This window comes from Cyanistes caeruleus, chromosome 20 (genome assembly GCF_971803275.1).
Source record: "Cyanistes caeruleus chromosome 20, bCyaCae1.hap1.1, whole genome shotgun sequence".
Classification (NCBI taxonomy): Eukaryota; Metazoa; Chordata; class Aves; order Passeriformes; family Paridae; genus Cyanistes; species Cyanistes caeruleus.
Genome location: NC_141720.1, coordinates 3,138,140 through 3,159,448, shown reverse-complemented (window position 1 = coordinate 3,159,448; position 21,309 = coordinate 3,138,140). Strand labels below are relative to the sequence as shown.

Here is a 21,309-nt window from a genome sequence, read left to right as displayed (position 1 = left end):
CACACCCCACTCTCACCCAGGGCTGGGAAATGTGGAACCATTATCCTGCAAGCGTGTTTTGAAGGTAAATGTCCAGTCCTCGTCCCATTTTCCAGCTGTTTTGTCGACTCAGACTTCCAGAGCTGCAGTTGGGCTTTGTCCATGGTCCTTAAACCACACAGCCCAGATCCTGCCTGCCTCATGCTGCCTTCACCGCAGTTTTGTGCAAATGTCTGCACTTTCAGCCCTCTGTGGCTTTGGGGCAGGACTGAAAGTTGTATTTTCTTTAAAAGGACAGTTTCAGCCTTGAAGAAGGCATTAGAAATTTCCACGTTTAGCCGCTCGCTTTCTTCTCACTTAGATTTTGTTTTTTGTGGATTTATTCCCCCCCTGGTGATTTTCCTGGAATTTAAATACGTGCCAGTTTACAAGCCTTTCCCGACGCTGCCCTAGGCAGTACTGCATGTTTTCACCTTCCCTGCCTTCAAGATTTAGCTCGAGGGTCCAGCCCCCGTGCTAAAATACCTGGCCCTTAAAATTCCAGCCTGCTGCCATCGATCGCAACAAATCGTCTTGGGTTTACTGCTCAAACTGAACAAAACCGAGCCTTTAACACACCAAATGCCAAAGCCATAAATACGAGGGCTCAGAGGGACAGGGGAGGGGATGGAGAGGGAGATGGAAATGGAGGGAAGAGCTGTGGCCACGTGCAAGGCCCCAAATTAGGGGCACATGCACTCGCCAGGCACAGACTCCCCCCAGGCTGGCACGCCGTGCTCACCCCACACCAGAGCTGCACAGAGCTATTTCCAGCAGGTAGGTCATAAATCTCGTGTTTATTGCCTTTTATTATGTTGTTTCAACAGCTCTTAAAGCTGGAACAGCGACCGATTGATAGCTGCTTTAAATCTCTTTCATTTTCTGCACATATTTCTTTATATTTCGGGGAGGGGGCATCCATCTTTTTCGCACCTCTCCACCATCTCTTTCCCTTCAGGAGTCAAATGCTGGCTCTTTCTCTTTACGAGTCATGTTTTATAGATCCCCCTTCCACGCTGGAAACGCTGCTGGTGGCTGGGAAAGGGCAGCCAGGGAACACCCCTGCAAGGGAACACAGCGTTCGTGTTTTGCTAGGAAATGCGTTGAGTTTGGATTCAGAGCAAGAGGGACAAAGTGGAGACAGGAAAGGAGAAGAGACAGCCTCAACGGAGAAGAATTGATTGCTGTGGAATGAGGAGGAGAGAGGCACGATTAAAATAGTGTATTTTATAGCAGGCTGTTATAGCCTGGATCAATTTTCAGGTGTGCATCTGCAATAGCATCCCCTCCTCTTGAACGACAGTCCTGCAGGGGACAGGACAGCACGTGCAGCCTCAGAGATGGTGTCTGATGAGGCCACAAGCTCTTCATGGAGATGCCAGAGGAGAATTATTGGTCAAGTCCCATTATCTCTATGGTGCTGTGGGGAGATCCCACCCGGAGCATCGCTGGGATCCTCGGCACAGGAGGGACATCAACCTGTTGGAGCGAGTCCAGAGGGGGCCACAAAAATGATCAGAGGGATGGAGCGGCTCTGCTGTGAGGAAAGGCTGGGAGAACTGGGATTGTTCAGCCTGGAAAAAGCTCCAGGGAGATTTTCTTGTACCTTCCAGTATCTAAATGGGACTTATAAGAAAGTTGGGGGCAAAATATTTAGCAGGGCCTGTTGTGCTAGGACAAGGGGTGATGGTTTGAACTGAAAGAGGGTCCATTTGGATTAGATAGAAGGAATTATTTTACAATGAGGACGGGCAGGCCCTGGCACAGGGTGCCCAGAGCAGCTGGGGCTGCCCCTGGATCCCTGGAAGTGTCCAAGGCCAGGCTGGATGGGCTTGGAGCAGTCTGGGATGGTGGAAGGTGTCCCTGCCATGGCAAGGGATGGAATGGGATGATTTTTAAAGTCCCTTCCAACCCAAAATGATTTCAAGCAGCCCCTCTCACAAACCCCAAGCTTGAGGGTCACAGGGACCACTGAGTGACAGCGGTCACACCAGCAGTGCCAGAGCTTCCTCTGCCAGCCAGCCTGGAGGCAGGGATATGATTGATGGCAGCACTGAGGAACCTCAGGCATCACTCTCCCAAGCCTGTATTTTCCCAAGAGCTGATCAAAATCTTATTACATTGGTCAGGGTAGCTATCTACTGGAAAAATAGAGTTTTCCCATGAAAACATTTCATAAGGATATGTCCACAGCACTGAAATTTATAGTGGGGGGGGAAAACCTGAGTGAATTATTTCAACAGTGTTTGCTCCAGTTCTCATTTTGATTACCTTCATTTTGACAGGTATTTTAATATATTCATATTTTCATGCTTTGACCTTATCAGGACGAAACGTTTCATTCCATCTAAATGAAGGGATTACAAATGGGCTGGATGAAACTCTTGGCTGCTCTGAATCTGAAAAATGTGACAACTTCTGTTCCATACGAAAGTTCCAAATTTCCACATCTCATCCGCATACAGAGCAAATTCCCCGAAGAGTGAAAAGGTCTTGCATGAGCACCAATTAAAAGTCCAGGACCACTCACCACACACAGAAGCCCTTTTAGGAATGTTTCCAGCGTTCATTAGGACTTCTAAACCCAGAACTAATTTTCATGCTGGATTCAGAGTGGTCACATCTGAGAACAGGCTGTAATGGTGGTTTTTTTTAAGCAGCTGAAAATCCAGTCCCAGGTTCTCTGGGCACATCTGATTCCACAGCAAATCTTTCAAGCCTGTTTTTCTGGCTGGAGGTCAGGCCTTTTAGCAGCCCATCAGCTGAAAGCAGCACCTTTGCAAGGATTTAAGGAAAACATTGAGTTCCAAAAAAATCTTGCACTTAAGAACAACAACCAAAAAAAACCAAAAAAAAACCAAAACAAACAAAAAAACCCTAAACAAACCAAAACCAAAGGAGGCACAGCAAACAGCATCCTTCAGTCACTGTCCCAGGGCTGTGGCTTGTGATGTGCAAGAAGCCAGCCCAGCCAGCAGAGCCCCTCCTGCATCATCTGGGAGGGCAGAAAAACTCATCTTCAGGCATCAATGATTCTGCATTTCCACCCCGTGCAAAAGGGTTTGTACCAATAACTCCCAGAGTTATGTGGAATAACTAAATAATGTGTACATGCCAAAACATCTAAATCAGGTGCCATGGGGAGGGGTGAGGGGGAGCAGGGTCTCCAGTCACTCCTTCCCATCCAAAATGGGAATTAACTGCTTTATTTTTCTCTTTAAATTAACACGAGGGCACAAACCCCAGCATTTCTCAGTGTGCAGCTCCTCATTTTACAAGAAATACCGACAGGTCCCACATCTGGAGTGGCCCCACCTTTTCTGATTGATGTGACAATTTTCTCCTGGGAACCGTGACAAAACCTCAGCATCTCTGATGGATGGGATGTCACCAGTGAGCAAATTCTCACCTGGGAGCTCTTGAAGCCAGGGCCACTCCTATGGCCTGACATCTTCATTTCAGCACTCCATTACTGCCGTTTTAAAGCATTCTCATATAAAGGCCAAGTGGACACGTAAATGTTTGGCCAGCGTGAGCTGTATCAGTTAAAAGGGTGAATAGCTTTTTTTAATTATTTCATTTTTTTATGACTCAGATGTGCCAATAAAACTCTTGGCCAGTTTTCCATGGCTTCGCTGAACTGAGAGCAAATTAAACTGGCAAAGCAATTTTTTCCCAAGGGTAGAAGAGCTGCTTTCGAGGATGGCAATCCAGGCAAACTCTTGCACTTAACCCAGAGCTACAGTTGGGATCTGTAAAACTGCTTTTGCTTTCAGAGACATCAACTAAGATTCTTTCACACATCGTGTGAAGGAAAAGACATTCCTTCCTGAAAAGCCCCATTCCAAGGAATTTAACAGATGATGCAAATGAATAACAAAGCAAACAAGCAGAGAGATATATTCAAGAAAAGGTAGGAACTAATCTAAAATAAATCTACACCCAAACAGGAATAAGGGTGGCACAGAACAACCACAAAGTTCAGGGCTGAAACCATCCAGCTATGTCTTAAGTGAACATGGTGAAAATTCAGAATGAAAGGCAGATTCCATCCTGCCTTCCCATCAGACCCCGAAACTATCAAATTATTGCCCTGAGCCTGGGAAATCTCACTGGGATCTGCTTGTGCTGAGCTGAACAAGGATGCTTTTAATCATGGCTGGCTCAGCAGGGCTTTTTTAAGGCACATGGAGCTGAGTGTCCTCACCCCTGCCTGCAGCCTCATTTACACTTGACAAGGGCTGTGCTGATGGGGCGATGTAGGACAGCTCCAGGATCAGCCAGCTCCTGGCTGTGGGCACCTGCATCCCAAACCAACCCCAAAACACAGCCAGAACACTAACAAACACATGCTTCAAAAGTTTTGGGGCATTAAGATTTGTTTTGGGGTTTTTTTTCAGTACCATCATCAGCAGAAAAAACACTCTGGAAATCCTTGTATAAGAAAAGCAAACCACACAAGGCAGGTTAAAAGTTGTCTCAGTCAGGGATGAGCCTCCTGGCACATTTGCACAGATCTGCTGTCCTGGGCACAGTCTCAGCAACCTGGCAACACAGTCTGAACCCCTGTGCCTCAGTTTCCTCCCTTGGGGGTGTAAGGCAGCAATATTCCCCCCACAGAAGCCTCTCTGCATTTGGGAGGTGGCACAGAGGCCACAGGTACCAGAAACCTTGCAAAACTCAAACTTTTAGATCCAGGGCATGTTTTGCATTAGCCAACTATTTATCAATCACCTCTGTCAGAGCAACCAAATATTGTCCACAGCAGCTTCTGTGGTTCTCCACAAACAAGAACAAGCCCTGACAAACTTTTGTCTAAATCCAAGTGCCAGACTGCCTGCACTGGTGACTCAGTTTCTTACTATTTGTGCCTTTAATAGCAGCAGCTCTGATAAGATTGCTCAGAGTAGCCCATGTTCAGCAGTTTAATGGGTACCAGCCCAGACAGACTAATGGATCTGGAGACCAGGAAAGAGCAGGAAGGTGAGTTGAGTGGAGAATATTGAGGCTTTTAAGGCAGAAAAGTAGCAGCTAGACACGGGGTAGCTGACTCACAGAGCCTCAGTGGAGACAGATATCCTGGCTGGGCGTCCCCGGCCATCCATCACCCTGCCACAGGCCCAGGAAAAAAGGGAATTTCTTGAAACAATTTGCAAAATGCAAAGCAGAGCTGGGAAGGGATCCTGGGGCGCAGGGCCAGACGCACAGCCAGGTGAATTATTGTCAAGTCTGAGCTCACAGGCTTTTCCCTCTCCTGGAGAAGTGCATTTCCATTCCTGTTGCCTCATATCACCACCAGTGCCAGCGCCTCAGAGGAACCAAATGTTCCATCCAGCACCATCCATTTCTCTAGCTCTGAGAGGCCCAGACAAGAAAATTCTGCTCTTCCTCCTGATAACTCTCAGACTCTAATAAACAAGTTCTGCCAGGGAGTGGGAGGTGTTGAATTCACCCCTGTGCAGGGACTTGCCCAAAAGGTGTTTCACCTGCATGCTGTCACTGGTGGGTGACTTTTCAGAGCCTGAACCACAGGGGATGAACTTCAGTCTACTGCAAGATGCATTTCCAGACAGTGGGATCTGTGGGGAAAAAAAACAACAAAACCCAAAACATTTAAGTCATATCAGAATCTGAGTAAATAGGGAAGGATTGGATGAAAATTGCTCTCATGTTCCCTCAGCAAAACTTTTAGGATTTTTGTTTTCTTTTTTATCAAAAGAAAAACCCTGACTACATACCAGGGGAAGGAGACAGAAATCAGGGCCACTACATGTCCTGCAAAAATATTTGTAGGATATTTATTATTCCCAAACTGACTGTGCAGAGAAGGAGCCTTTACCCTCTCCTCACAGGTGTTAAGTGCTCTGAGCAATGAAGAAGGGTTTGCACCAGCAGGAAGGTGAACTGAGAACATCCAGAAATCATTTGAGTTGCAGGCAGAGGATGAAATACGTCCTGGCCTCGTCACTGGAATGATGCAAGGGGAGGCCAGGAGGGGCAAGGGACTAGAGAGAGAAAAGGAGTGATCCCATAATTAAACAAAAGGCTTTCTCTAAAGCCCCCCGTGATGGATGTGCTCCTGCAGGCTGGGAAACAGCTGGTGTCGCTCAGTTTTGTTGCACCAACCATAAATAAAAGCTCTCTGGGGATGTGTGGTGAGGGTGAAAATGGCATTTGGCAGAAGAATTGCGACAGGGACAAGGATGCAATGGAGACCTCGAGTAAGGGATGCAGAAGGCAAGTGTGATTTATCCTGACCTACCCTGGGGGCGTCCCTCCCCCTTCCCCAAATCCAGAGAGTGAGCAGGCAGGAATCAATAGCTCAGCACAGCCACAGAGAGGAGGAGGAGGAGGAGGAGGGGAGGGGAGGAAAGTAGCACAAGCACAGGGTGGTAGGAAACAAAACCTTGTGAGGAAAGCAGTTTTCCTTCCTGGGGAGGGAAGAGAGTGGCATCCAGTGTCACAAGGAGTGTCATTGATGCCTTTGGGGGCTACCCAAAAACAGAGGCCAGGCAGAGTTAAGGGAATAAAAAGCAGTTCTATTTATTGAGGGGCCTGCAGGGACATTTTGGGCAGTCAAAGCCCCCAGGGGCTGCACCCAAAATGGGCCACGACTCACAGGTTTCACATTTTTATAAGTTTGGTTCATTTGCACATTGGGGTTCATCCCCCAATTCCAGCTGCAGGGAATGAAGTCATTTCCCCCAAGTTTGCTGCCCCCAACTCCCTTTTGTTTCCATCTCTGGGGCCTGAGGCACTGAGGTGTCCTTGGCTGCCAGGCCTGGAGAGGAATTGCTGTGTCTGCCCAAAGTGGGGGAGCAGCAGCTCCCAGTGTGTGTGGAGTTTAGAGTTACACACTGAAGAATTACAGGATTACAAATACGTAATTCCTGCAATAAAGCAGGAATTGGTTTAGATCATAAGCTGGGCTTGGAATCTTTAGCTTGAGCTAGATGGAAGACCTTCATGGACACACACCCGAGAGCAGATTGCAGATTCTGGGGCTTCTCCCAGGCTTTGCTCCCACTCTGCTGTCTGAGGAGGTGGCTCTCCAGGAACTTTTCTTTTGGGGTTGAAATCCTTGGATTGTTCAGCAAACCTGAACTCAGGCTTACTGGTTGCCTTCATCTGCATTTCTGAGCAGCGTTTCTTTGGACAGAGTAGTGCTCCTTCTCCTGCAGACCTGAACCTCTCAGCCAAGGCCCTACAACCATGTTGTGCACCTTGCCACTTTATTAGTTACTTCAACTAAATTGCATCCCTTCCCTGGCAAATTTAAAAGGCAGCAGGCAAACCCTCTGAAGAAGAGCCATGGTGGAATTCAATTTGTGTCAACTCTGGGCTGGCAGGGATTTATAGCCGAGCTCGATCCGGCACAATGAACTTTATTCTTTTTATAGAGCAGCTGAATGCAATGGTGGAACAGGCACGATGGGGGGAGCCGAGCAGAGGCCAAAGAACAGGAAGGCATTTTATAGGTTCAATAAGATTTATGGAGAAAGATGTTTCTCTGGAGCAAGGGGATTTCCAAAAGCAGCAGAATACCTCTGCTCTTCTCCAGATGCCTTTAATGGTGAGAGGAGTCGATGGTGTCCTTGAGGGTTTTTATCATCAAATAGAAAGGAACACAAAGAAGAGTTATACTCCAGTGACTCAAAGGCACAGGGGGTGCCCAGGGGTCCAGGCACCTTCAGTCCCAGTTCTCCACACCACACTCTGTCTGCTTTCATGGGGCACAATTGTCTGCTGACTCCAGGGATGGTGAGAGGAAAGACTTTAGGTCTAGAAGGATATGGTGGGAAAGCATGACCCTGGCTGAACTGAGGAAAACATGCAATGCAAATGCTGCTCCCAATAATGGTCCCATCAGAAGAGCAGAGTCTTGGGGTTGTGGGGAGCTTTTGAGTGTCAGTGACCCACCAGAGAGCCTGCTTCTCATCTCAGCTGTGAACATGAGTTAGCAGAAGAGAAAAATGTCAGCTGAGAGTGTCCTCCCTTGCAGGGCATCCTGACACAGCTGAGGCTGCTTTGTGTCCAGCTCCTAAAGCTCTGTTTTAACTGCAGTGAAATCTTCACTGGGCTGCAGACAAAGCTCTGAGATGTCAGAGCACTTCTTGCATGTCACTCAGTTTCCTGGAAAGTCAAGATGCTGGTATTTACCCATGAAATCCATAAAGCACTTGGAGAGTCAGCTGTAAAGAGATGTCGGGAATGGGTCTCTGCTAAGAGCTCTGAGTGAGAGCTCTCCCCCTCCAAGAGGCAGAGAAGCCTTGCAGGACCCCCATCACCATGGGGCAGCAGAATATCCACACCACCACCGCTGCCTCAAAGTGCATCTTGGAAATCATGGGGAAACCCCAACAGCAAAGGGTCTTCTGAGATCCCCAAAATACTTTAACACCCTGAGGCCCACCACATGAGCTGGCACAGCCCCCTTGGGGTGTTTCAGTGGCAGAAGACAGGACCCTGCTGTCCTTTCCTGATGGCCACCCCCCTTCCCAGCTCTGGCTCCACTGCTCCAGCCACAATTAATTGGAACATCTCCTACTGATTCCTGATTAGCTGCTTTTGATTAGGGTTTAATGACTTCACTCGGCCCCTAATTCACAGAGATGAGCTTGGAAATGCCTGAGAACAGCTCAAACACAATCACATTTTCTCCCTACCTTGGAGCCACCACTTAAGCTTTGAACACATGAGCCCTGCTCCTCTGACCCTGCAGGACCTGCCATCCACAGCCCTGCTCCTCCTGCTCGTGCTGCCAGGCAAACCACAGCCAGGGATGCCAAGCTCTGCCTCCTGATGGTGGAGGATAGAGCTGGAGTGCAAAATGGATATTTCAAAGCTGCCTTGGCTCTCAGATAATATATAAAATTCAGTGTGAGGTTTAGCCACAGAGTTAAAGCATGCCTGGAAAAGTCAGGCTGGAGTCAGGATCATGGGCCCATGGGTGACTATCCTAAGGATGATGGGACGTTCAGGCATGGCCAAGACAGAGCTGTATGGGACTCTGGACCTTCAAGGAGGGTAAGCACTGGTGGAGAGCAGCAGGGTGCTGCCCTTTGGAGCTGGACATGTCCAGCTGCTGTGTCCCGGCCCAGGATTCAGGGCCAATAAAAGTCTCAGTATCTGCATAGTGCTGAATCCTGGGGAGAATTGCCTTGCTCCCTCTCCTGACTCCATCATCCCTCTCTCTTTCCTCCTCCATCCCCAAACCCTCATTCAAAGCCTGGGACAGAGAGCAGGCAGAGGGAGGGAGGGAACAGAGGTAAACCTGAATTCTCTGTGGCCACAGGGAGCACCAGTACCCACTGAGCTCCCAGGGACCAGGATCTGCATTTCAGCTCGACTTTGGAACTTAACTGAAGGTCATGTCATGCTGCCTGCCTTCTCACCAGCCAAGGAGGTTGTAAACACTGGTTTCAGAGGCTGCTTTGCCTTTTGAAGATCTGAAAGTACATTTATCTTCCTGAGACATGCATTAATCTACTAACTACCGGTGAAGATAAGGGGATGAAAAGAGGCTTGGTGGGGAGGAAAAAATAATAAAATAAACCAAAATAAAGCGAAGTAATCGAATCAAATAAAATAAATAAAATTGAAGAAAGTGAAAGACTCATTTTCATCAGTACAAAGAGGTCCATGGACTCTTTCACAGTGCCTTAGGCACTGATGTCCCATCACACAGCTGCCTTATCACAGCTCTCCTCTGCACCAGACTCACCCTGGCAGTGTGAGGTGACAGCTTACAAAGTGTCTGAGTCCCCTCACTGTGCCCCAAGCTCCACAGCTGATCTCTTTAATCACCACATCTCAGTGACAAGGCACTGAAGCAACTCAACTCCCAGCAAGACAAATCCAGAGCAGGTTGTTTGTTTTCTCTGCAGGCAGCTTCCACTCAGTGCCTGGGCAGAGCCAAGCAGGGCCAGAGCCTGGAAACTTGGAGGAACCAGGAATAAACCCTTGGTTCTCTCTAGCTGGACCTCAGATTCTGCTGGGAGGCAGAGGTATTTAAAAGAAAATAAGCCTGGGTTTGAATCCCAGCTACACAGAGCAGAGCATCTCCTTGCTCCAAGCCTCAGTTTCCTCAGAAAATCAGAATTGGGCTTCCATGTGAAGGGAGCTGGAGATCAAGGACTTCTTGGGCATTGTATTGCATCATTCTCTGTGCTTGGCTCCTCTGCTGGACCTCCCCTGACCCCCCTGCTCTTCGTGGCAGAAGCCTCGTGGGTTCAGGCTGCTGGCAAAGAGGGAAAAAGGCCAACAACCCGAACTCCTGTCAGAGCCAGGCACAGTACAGCTGACAGCAGGGGAAGAGGGACCCAGCTGCCCCCAAAACCTGTGGGAGACAGCACATCAAACCATGGAAAGGGAGAGAAAGCTCCTCCACCCTGAAGGAGTGATTTCATCAGAACAGGGCCTGGACAGAGAGGTTTCAGGGCTGCCTTTCCCCTCAGGGACTCAGGGGGATGTCACCCCCTTGACAGGCCAGGTCACATCTCCAGCCAAGCCTGGCCCAGAGCCCTGGGCTGTTTGCAGGGCAGATGAAGAGGAAGGTGGAATTAGAGAAAGAGCTGGGGGTGGGGGAAGTGCTGCAGAACTAATAAAGAGCTTTGAAGGGGATGGGGAATTGAGTCAGGTTCACATTAAAGGGCAAGGAAATGAATGCTGAGATGAAGGCGCCTGCAAGTTCAAATGCAGCAAGCTGATAAATAAATAAAGTTAAAAGAATGACTTTTAATTACATTTGAAAGAGAAAAATAGGGAGATCTGGGGGGGAATGATAGGAAAAAATCCTCCAAACTCAGACACTGGAGCTCTGGCCTTGTTTTGGGGACACTCCTCTTGCCTGCCTGATAAGCCCAGGGCAGCCACCAGCAGTGGCAGGGCAAAATCAGCTGAACCTGGGTTTAATGCCTCAATTAAGGATCATTTTGATCAGCTCTAAAAAGCAATTTAGCCCCACTAAGCTGCAGCAGGTCAGGAGCAGGGATAGATGGCAAATCTCATTTGAAAGCCAAACACACAAATTCCCATCATTAACGGTCCCATCCCATTAATGACAATAATATTGTTGGCTTAAAATGTTGCTTTCATTGAACAACTGGAGAAGAATGAAATGCTTTCCTCCAGTTTTTGGTCTGGTGCCAGGAGCTGCCTGTAAAATCCAGATAAGAGTTCTCAGCACAAACTTCTGATAAGGGAATTAGCAGGTAAACTTTAAACTTTGGTGAAGGCGAAGGCGAGGAGGGGAGGGAAAGAATTTGTGATCTCTTCAGTGGTGTCAGCTTGCCAGGCTGAATCTCACCAGACCCCAGTGCCACGTTCCCTGAATCCTCATCCCTATTATCCATCTGTACTGGGAAATTACCTGTTTCCATAGCTGAGGCCAAGGCCTCATCCCCTTAAGAATCTGACTTTTTCCTCTTCTTTCTATTTTCTCATCCTCCCCAGAGACCGTCCTCCATCCTATTCCTAGCTCTGCCCTTCTCTCAAGTTGAAGCTAATTCCCTGTCAAACCTTTTGGGGTTCTTCCATCCCATTTAAAAAAATAAAAAAAATAAAAATCACCTAGATTATCCACAGACTTAACCAGAGCTAAAAACTGGTTTGACTCTGAATAAATCTCCCTCTTACAGATGCTGGGTACAAGAACATCTGTCATGGTCAGGGTGAAACACCTTGATGAAATGACCCCTGGAGAAAGAGTCTCTCACTCTATTTGTCCACTTTGCCAAGGCTCATGGAATCTAAAGCTGATGCACCAGAGATCCTGGCACATCTGAAACTTGGAAGAGGATAATCTAGAAATTATTCTGCTCCTACAACCAGTTCAATCTCTGCTTGCATTTGGTTCAGGAGTGATAAAATCTTTGGTCACCATTTGGATGGACAGGTTAACTCCAGGGGTATTTTCATTCCACTTCTGGAGAAACTACATCCAAGGGGGGGTTAAATGAGCAGCTCATGATTGTGGAACAAATTCTGGTCAGAAGAGCAAAGATTAGGCCATCAAGTCATCTCTCTGTCTATCTCTGAACCTTGGAGTGGCTTCTAGCCACACTGTGCTCTTTTTATTTTTAAATAAAGCAGTGATACAATTGGCTGGAAGGTAAAAAAAATGTCTGTGATCCTCCTAACACTGAATTTATGATTTTGCTTTTCCATCCTCATTACCCTCTGCTGTTGGGAGGGTGGGAAGGGCACAGGAGCAGGATGGTTCCTCACAGGAGCACCAGGATTTAGCAGACTCCTGCTTTCCCACACTGGCACTTCTCTTCAGGAGCTGCTGCCTGTGCCAAATGATTTTTGTGGAGGCAAAGCCAAAATCCAGCAAGCCCAAAGAGAAATCACAGAGTTTCTCAGAAGCTAAAAGGAATCTGTTAATTTATCCAAATTTTCTGGGTTTGGACTTTTATATCCTGAGAGAGGACACCAAAATAACACATCAAGGGCCGTTCATGACAAATTTCCTGCTTGCATGGCAAGCTGGGAATCCCAGAACTTGCATTAACACACCCATCCCTTAGTTTTAGGATTGGTTAAGACCTACAAGTTTGGGAAAGGCTGAAATCCTTGTCTCCCCTGACTCCTTAAGACTTCCATTCTACATTTTGAACCCTACCTGTCCCAAAATTTCTGTCATCTGCCATTATTAAGCACCAGGATCCCAAGAAACTCACTATTTCTGGAAGAGCAAGAGCCAGGCAGGAATATCTTGTTAAGATATCTCTTAGAGTTTGGAAAAGGCAGATTCATCTCAGCTGAAATGCTCGGGAGAAAGAGACCCAGTTTGATGAATTTCTTCTGCTGGGGAAAAGAAAAAAAAATGAGACTAAGACAACTTGTTTTAACTTTTTATACAAAGTCATTTTGTTTTGAAACTTAAGCTGATTACAATAAAATATATTATAAAAATGAAAAACAGGTCATGCATGAAACACTTTGATATCATCAAAATGAAATATTGCAGACTATTTTTTTTTGTTGTTGTCTTTTTGTCACAGCTCACAAAAGTCTCAGTGATTTTGACTTTTTTCATGCCAGGACAAGGAATTTTATGCTTCTATATTTCTTTTTGGGATAAGCAATCATTTATAGTAATGTAGTTTTTCTCAGAGAAAAACAGAACCAGCCTTTCAGTTTCTAGCTCTGCTTTGAACTGAGACTGAGAGTTAAGTAGAGTGATCCAAAGTTGTTAAAAACCAAGAGAAAAGCTTTCATATTTCAGACTTCTATCTTCCCCTGCTCCCAGCGGCCAAAGAAAATGCCATTAGCCCTGGAGGTACTTTTGGTAAATAAAGAAAAGGGGAAAAGAAAAAAGGAGAAAGGAAAAAAGATAGACAAGAGAATAGTCTTTATCTTTTATTTTTCTGTCGTAAATATATTATAAACCATTTTCTCCAAGGCGTGAAATTGTCTCACTTCAGCCCTCCAGAGCCGAGGGAGTCTGAGCTTTCAGAGCCGCCTTTTGAAAGGGACAGGGGTGTTTTAAAGCCCTTCTCAAATGCAGTTTATTCACAGGGGGCAGTTCACAGGGCTGGGTGGAAATGCTCCCACAGAGATCCCGGGATTCTGAGCGAGGATGAGGGAAAACAGCTCAACACAGCCAACCTCAGCTGCTATTTGAACATCAATCCCCAGAAGGAGGGGACAAAGCCTCGCTTATCACATCTCCCAGCTTTCAGTTCTTGCTGCTCAGCCATTTATTTGAAATTATTTACCGGGGCAGCGCTTCCCGGGAGGGGAGCAGATCCCAGGGTCAGGGATCAGGGATTTGGGGCTCACTGGTGACTTTTGCTTTTCTAAAGGCAGAGCTGCTGCTGGTGTTATTCCTGACAGCTTTGCTGCCCGCAGCACCGGGACAGGGCTGGGAGCTCTGCTCAGCTGGATGGAGGCTGATTTAGAAAAAGGATGTTTTGAGAAGTTTGGATCATAAAGAGGCCCCATTTGGGTCTCAGTTTGTTGTGAGTTGGTGGATCAATGCATGTAGAAAAAGCTGATCCATCCCTCTGTCCTTCAGGATGGGGACAGTTAAACTTTTCCAGAGATTTTAACCTTTTATACTTTTTTAATTAGTTTAAAATTTTTGTCCATCTTGCTATTCAGCCATTTGATGTGTGATGAAATGCAGCTCCAGGAGGGATGGGAATATGTTTGGGACCTAAAGGGAAAAAAAGAATTTTATGAGAAATACAGGAAAAGAGAAAAGAGGAAAAGAAAGGAAGGGGAAGGGGAAGGGGAAGGGGAAGGGGAAGGGGAAGGGGAAGGGGAAGGGGAAGGGGAAGGGGAAGGGGAAGGGGAAGGGGAAGAGGAAGGGGAAGGGGAAGGGGAAGGGGAAGAGTTTTCTTTCTACTGATAAATCCATCCTCGGAGTAATTATAAAGTGTGGCGAGTTTTGCATTAAAATAAATTTGTTTCCCAGGTTGAAAAAAATAGAGTTACTAATTTTGCTTATTCACTGCTATTAAAAAAATCCACTCTTAATAAAGAGGATTCTGTAACATGTTCTGGTGTCTTGCAGGCCCTGGTAGACACAGGAGCTTTTCCTAAACCACAGGCTGGCTGATACCTCCCTAACAGCCTTGTCCAGGGTCCCTCTCCTGGAGGGATGGACACAGATATTTAGGATTACCTGAGACAGCAGTGATTTGGGAACAAGTGTTCTGTTGGAAAGCTCTTGATACAAGGATGCTGCATTCCCAGTCCAGGAGAATCCCTCCTCTGCCTGTCAGGAGAAGGTCACAGTCACCCCACTTTGTGCTGTGATGCAGGAAGGGGAGGGAGGAGCCCTGTGGAACAGCACCCCAAGTAAAACATGAACTGAATGCTTTGAATGCTTTGCAAGAAACTGCTCCCAGAGTGAGGCATCTGCTGCTGACTCTCCCTGCTGTGCTCCTAAATGCCAACAGCTCAGAGTTCACATTTGAACTCGGGGGGAGTTTTGCAACCCAGCTGGGTAGAGCCTGGGATTTCCCCCTGCCTGAGAAAGGTTTTGCTGCAGGCAGTCACTGCAGAGGGGAGCAGGGGAACCAGAGCCTGCCCTTGCTCAGGGACACAGAACCAGCTCATGGCACGGCTGCTGTGTGGCACAAACCGTGTTCACTGAGCTGCCTGCAGACATCCAGCACTGGCAGTGCCACCAGAACACACTCTGGCTGGAAGAAGCAGCACAACTACGCTTCTCCTCTGAAGGGAAATGCGCGGAAAAAAGAATCCTGTGACGGGCATGATGATGCTACTTTTACTGTGAAAAATAAAAAGACACTGATAATCTCATTATTCCCATTATAGTAAAGGTTCCACTAAAAACTAGGTCTGTGGGCTGTTCACATTGCAGAAGACATTCCCACATTGCAAGGACTCACAGACATACAACTCCAAACCAATCAGTAAGGTGACCATGGGCACTTGAGAGAGCAGTGGCAGAGTCAGCTCCATCCCACTCCAGCCGTGCCCTGATTGCTTTGGCTTTTTTGGTTTTCTCAGCACCAGGGGGGAAAGGCTTCAAACTGGCAGAGAGGAGGTTTAGATTCAACATTAGGAAGAAATTGTTCTCTTTGAGAGGGGTGAGGCCCTGGCACAGGGTGTCCAGAGGAGCTGTGGCTGCCCCTGGATCCCTGGCAGTGCCCAAGGCCAGGCTGGACAGGGCTGGGAGCAGCCTGGGACAGTGGGAGGTGTTCCTGCCATGGCAGGGGGGTGGAACAAGATGAGCTTTAAGGTCCCTTCCAACCCCAACCACTCTGATTCTATGGAGTGCAACCTTTGCTAATGGAGCTGTTGCAAAGCTCTGCAGATCCTGGATCCCTCAGGGAGCCCCAGCCCCTCCTGTGACTGCAGAGCAGGAGCCAGGCAGAGCTGGTGGCACTCCTGCAGTGCCCGGGTGGCATTTCTGCACATATTTACAGCTGCACTCCTAGGGAGCCTAATGGTCCCATCTGGAAACATCAGAGCTCAGAGAAGGATGGAAACTGTTGTGGCAATTCCAAGCAGCAGGAGGTGGATGGATGGGGCTCCATAAAAGTCACTGCAAGGATGTGACACAGGCAGTCCTCACCTCCCCTTGCTCCAAGAACAGGGAGAGGAACAACATGGCTCCTAGACTGGAAATGGCCTGGAGATCTTCTTTTTGCCAGCCTTGTTCAGCTTTAGGAGTTCCCAGTGCTGCAGGGCACTAGGAGCATCCCTGGGTTGTTTGCCTGCTGCTGGTGCCAGGGAGCAGTGAAGAGTGGGCTCCCTGAGCACTTGGGACTGTCCTATTGGGCTTTGGGAGGGGCACAGGAAAGGGATGGAAACACCACAGTTATTTCTCATCTCCTCTCTAGGGTCACAGTGCCCCCAGCCTGAGCTCCTCAGGCTCAGGGTGACTCTTGCTGCATTGATTGAGTTTTTCACATCCCTGACAAGCAGAAAGTTCCCTGTCAGCAGCTCCCCCACCATCTCCTGGAGCACTTGCATAAACATGCAGCTTTCCATCCTCGTTCTGCACAAGTGGGCACTTCTCAGCACACTGAAGGGACAGTCTCTGGTTAACCCCACCTGTCACTTCCACAGCCTGATCCTCCCCACCACACCTGGAGCACATCTGGAAGCTGCTTGTGCACAGCACAAGCCCAGCTTCTTTCCAAGCCAGTTACATCTCACTTGTGATGTGCCAGCCCAGCTCTGAGGGGTCAGGATGGTCATCACACCCCGTCTGCAAGGTTTTGCTGCTTGGGAAAAGGGAAAACAAAGTCATTCCAGAATGAAAGTTCCCTCCAGGCGCGGGTTTTATCATCACAGTTGTGACAGTGGTGGCCCTGTCAGTGCTCTCTGGCACCAAGGGACACAGAAACTTTGGGACTGTCCCCAGGGCTGGTCCTGGTCACTCGCAGATCACAGTTCAGTGGATCAGGCTTGGGTTTCCAATGTTTTAGGAGTGCCACAAGACAGGTTTGAGCTGAAAATTTCTACCACTCTCTCATGGCTTTGGTTGGTTCTGCCACCAGCTCAACCCAGAGGTCACTTGTGACTAATAAAAGGAAAGGAGATGAAGGAGGCCTTTGATTTTCAGACAAGTGTGTGCCAGGGAGCCCCCGGCATCCCTGCTTGGGAGGAGGAAGCTGTGCTTCCCACCGAGGAACGGCAAGTGTTTGTTTGGGTAAGACAGCCAAAAGAAACACTGCCTAAATAGATTCCAAGTGAATTCACAGATCCCTTCTGTTCCCCCAGGAATTCTGCTCTTTTTGGGGTTGCTGTCCTGTGCTTTCAGACAGAGCAGGGCCAGAGCTGCTGCCAGGCTGGGGATCAGGGCTCTGCCTTCCATCCCTTCCACGGTGCTTCAGTTTCCTCATCCCCTTGCCATCCTTCCAGCCAAGGAATTTGTGAAGATGAGGGTGGTATCAGTTGAGAAGGCTTCACAGACCCTTGGCATGAAGAACTGAGGACAAATATAATCTAAATAAAAGACTTTTAAAACATGTGAAGCACAAAAATAGGATTTTTGCATTCCAAGCAAAACAGGCTGTGCTATTCTCATTCCACACCTTCCACTATCCCAGGTTTCTCCAAGCCCTATCCAACCTGGCCTTGGACACTTCCAGGGAAGGGGAAGGGATGGTTTTATCCCTCCCAACACCAGTTTTGTTCCCCAGGCTGGGTCAGAAGAAAAAGGGGCAAGCCCAAAGGGAAAACCACAGCCCCACACTACCATCAGTGAGCCCAGAGAGCCCTTGGAGGTTTTGTTGTTTCTTGATGCAAAATAAAATGAAGAAGAAAAAAAAATGTCAGCAAATTGGAGGGGCTCCAGCAAAAGGAGATAAAGATGATTAAGGGTTTAGAAGGATTGACCTATGAAGAAAGATTAAAGGAACTAATTATGTACAGCTCAGATAAAGGATGAGTAAAGAGGTGATTTAATAACGCCCTGCAAATACTCAGGAAGGTGTCAACAGTAAGGCAGGGGGAGGAATTATTTAGAGTCCTTCAGCAAGGAACAGCACGAGTGATGCAATGAAAGGGGAAGGTGACATGGGACATCAGGCACAACACAGGCAAAACCAGAGATTTCTTTTGGGAGCAGCAAGTGAGTTAGGAGCACAAATCCTCTGGAAACACTCTGCCTTTCAATCCCTAAATGATCAAAGAACGCATTTTCAAAGGTGTTTAGGTGCTTAAAGGTGCAGGCAAGTGCTCTAATAGGATTTTCAAGTGCATCTAAGCAGGTTTCAACGGGAATTAGGCACTTTAATAACTTCAACAGTTCCACCAGTTGCTTACTGATATCCTTGCACAAAACACCTGGAAGGTCTGGCTGTAGGACTCAGCAGAAATCCTGCAGCAGGAGAAGATCAGAGCTGAATCCCAAGCTGCTGGAGCAGAATGAGTGTGGATGGCTGGCGTGCAGGAGGACGTCCTGTAGGAAGCCATCCTGCCTTGTCAGGGCGTTGTGCATTGATCTGCACAGTCAATTTGAAAGTCAATGAGATTTAGACTCTCAGGCCCATTAAAATAAAAAATTTAAAATGCCTTTGGCACTTCAGCACCTCGGTCAGTTGGGCAGGTCCTTGTGCAGGTTATCAGGGAACAGAGTGACAGGGCTGTCCCAAAACAGCGTGGTCACCTTGTGCTCCCCTGGAATGTGTCACCAGAACCCCAGTGAAACATGTCCCATTTCTTCTGTGCTGCAATTAATTGTGTTTTCTTGGAGACAGGGGGATATTTTCACCATGTGAAAATAATCACCTGGATGGAGGAGGGCTGGAGGGGGCACTAAAGGAGAGGCAGGATGATGATGGAAATTGAGAGTCAAGAGAATCCCAGGATGAAAATCCCACAGGAGATTGCAGCTAAAAGCACTGTGAAAATATAGGAAGAGAATTTCAAGTGTGGACTTAGAAGAGAATTACTGACCTCAAAGCTTTCTTCCCGGTGCCTCATGCAGACAGTACCAAGACCTCAAGACCAATCTGCTCTCCAAAGAGTTCAGCCAGAAATTCCTGCTTGGAGGGGCCCTCTGGTGTCGTGCATGGAGATTCCTCAAGGATAGGACTTGCCTGGCTGCTCTCCTGGACAGCAAAGTCCCAGAGAAGGTCACTGCATTCCCACCAAATCCTTGGGACAATTCTATCAGTGCACTGTGAATGGTTACAGTGAACTCACATCTGTGCCCAAAGCCCAGAAGCAAAGAAATAACAAGTAAAAAAAAAAAAAAAAAGTAAAATAATACACATACAGATACCTCAAAAAAGGAAAAAAATCCAAACTAAACCAAAACAACAAATAAAAAAATATAAAAAATAAAAAATATGACAAAAAACAGCCCAAATTGCCAAATCTTGAGCTCAGCCAGTCCCCAGCCTGTGACTGCCTCTCGCAGCTGCAAGTTTAGATTCCAGGGGAGAATTTTGAACACAGCCATAACACAAGGAAAGGTGAGAGGAGAGAGGCTGTGACTCCTTCTTGTTATTGCCCTGAAGGGTTTTTCAGGGCAAATATTCGAGCGACACTTTTCATTAAACCACAAACTTGTCAGTTTAGCCTAGTGTATATATAAATATACACACATATATGTATTTTCAAGTAATTGCTTAAGAACAGGGAGGTGTTTGAAAGACTGGTTTAACCCTTTTGCAGCACTTGAGTCCACTTGAAATTATATGAGAGAGGAAAGATAAATATGAAGATAAATGCATAAATGGCCAGAGTTGCTATGGAAATGGGAGAGGATGGAAATTGAAAGTCAATAGAGGACTAACTTACTGTTCAATTTTAAAAATAGTCTTTCTATACAGAAAGGGAACATTTTTCAAATCTCTGTTGGCCTGTATTATACAAAATGGGAAGCGGTTTTGTGGCTGGGTACATCAATTTAATGCTGCATGCTCCACCTGCAGCCTGGATGGTCCATGGTACATCCTAAGTGGGACTTTTCCTCAGGTTTATGTCAATCTCCATTCCAGCTCCAGAGCCCTGGTGCTAAATGTCAGCATGAAAAGCACAGATATGTGGGTCACAGTCTGTGGGGTGTAATGGCAAATAATTTGTAGGGATTTCTGGCCAGTTCTGTTTATTTTTAAACTTAATTCCCCAGAGGAAGAAGGTTTACCAGACTGGGCTTGTTGCCCCATGGGCGCTGCACAGTAGCTTTCCAAGCCTGCTGGCCTGCAGTCAGATCTGATGGAAGAAGAGGCATCTCTGAGGAATTAAGTCCTAACGAGATTTAAAAAGGAGGATATGCTCAAATGAGCACTTTCTGCCATTGCCCTTCCATTTTCCATCCTGCTCCCAGGGTGAGACATGAGCTCAGGCAGAGAATCCACACGGGAGACGACCATGGAAAACCAGGCTTCCTCCGTTCCACTGCTTCCAAAGCCCCTTGTTTTATTAAGATAAATGTAATACACTTCCCTGGTTCCATTCAGACAGGGAGAGCAAATTATGTTTGAACAGCGTCAAGCCCCATCCATGAGCAGCATATCAAGAGGAAAGTGGGGCTTTGCTTCCACCAGCCCACACTTTGCTCTCCCTCTCCATCCCCAGACACTTCTGAGGCTTCTTGGTGCATTTACTCACCTCCAAAATGTAGGTGAATAAACCCTTTTTGGCACTGACAGCCCGGAATTCACAGCTCATCATATCCCACACCCCAAGGACTTGGCTCTTTCAGCCTCTTGGTCTTCTCTGCCTGTGTGCTTCCCCCATTTCTCACTCTGTGGTGCCCAGAAGCTGCAGGCAGCCCCTTCCCACAGTCCTGGCTGGGAGCACAGCAGCCCTGGGGCACGTTGCTGCCCACAGTTCCCATGCCATGCACTCCTGTGCCCCTCTGTTCAAAGCACACGAGTCTCAGCAAATTTCTGACAGCTGGAGGTGTCTCACTCACTCAGGTACAGCAAACCTGAAAAAAACCCAAACCAACAGACCCAGAAGATGCTGAAATTCAGCTTCCCAAGGCAAAGAACTGGCACAAACTTCAGACTTGGCAAGAAGATTTTGCCTTTTCCTTTCTCTGAGTCACGTTCCCCAAGTCTAGCTCCATGCTCTCCTGCAAGGGGGTTTGAAAGAATTCCACAGTGCCAGCAGGACTCTCCCCATCCCCATTTCCCAGCCTGTCAGAAAAAGGCCTTTAAAAATAGTTCCGTGCTGCTGGGTGGGATTTTCTTCTGCAGGTGCTGTGCAACACAGAACGAGATGAGATTCTAATCATAGCTCCTTGGCAGAGGGAAGGTTCAGAGTTGAGGCGTGCAGCAGCAGCCTCATTTTCACAGCAATATCACTTTATTCTCTGGGTGTCAGGGGGACACATATTGCTGT

At 47.5% G+C, this 21,309-nt stretch overlaps 1 long non-coding RNA gene across 1 annotated transcript; it reads left to right on the top strand.

Annotated features, from left to right (window-relative positions):
• The first annotated feature begins 11,000 nt into the window (after positions 1 to 11,000).
• Positions 11,001 to 12,943, top strand: LOC147649689 (uncharacterized). The gene is made up of 2 exons (XR_015278192.1): positions 11,001 to 11,231; positions 11,658 to 12,943. It is a non-coding gene; the product is annotated as an uncharacterized LOC147649689 (long non-coding RNA).
• The last annotated feature ends 8,366 nt before the right edge of the window (positions 12,944 to 21,309 follow it).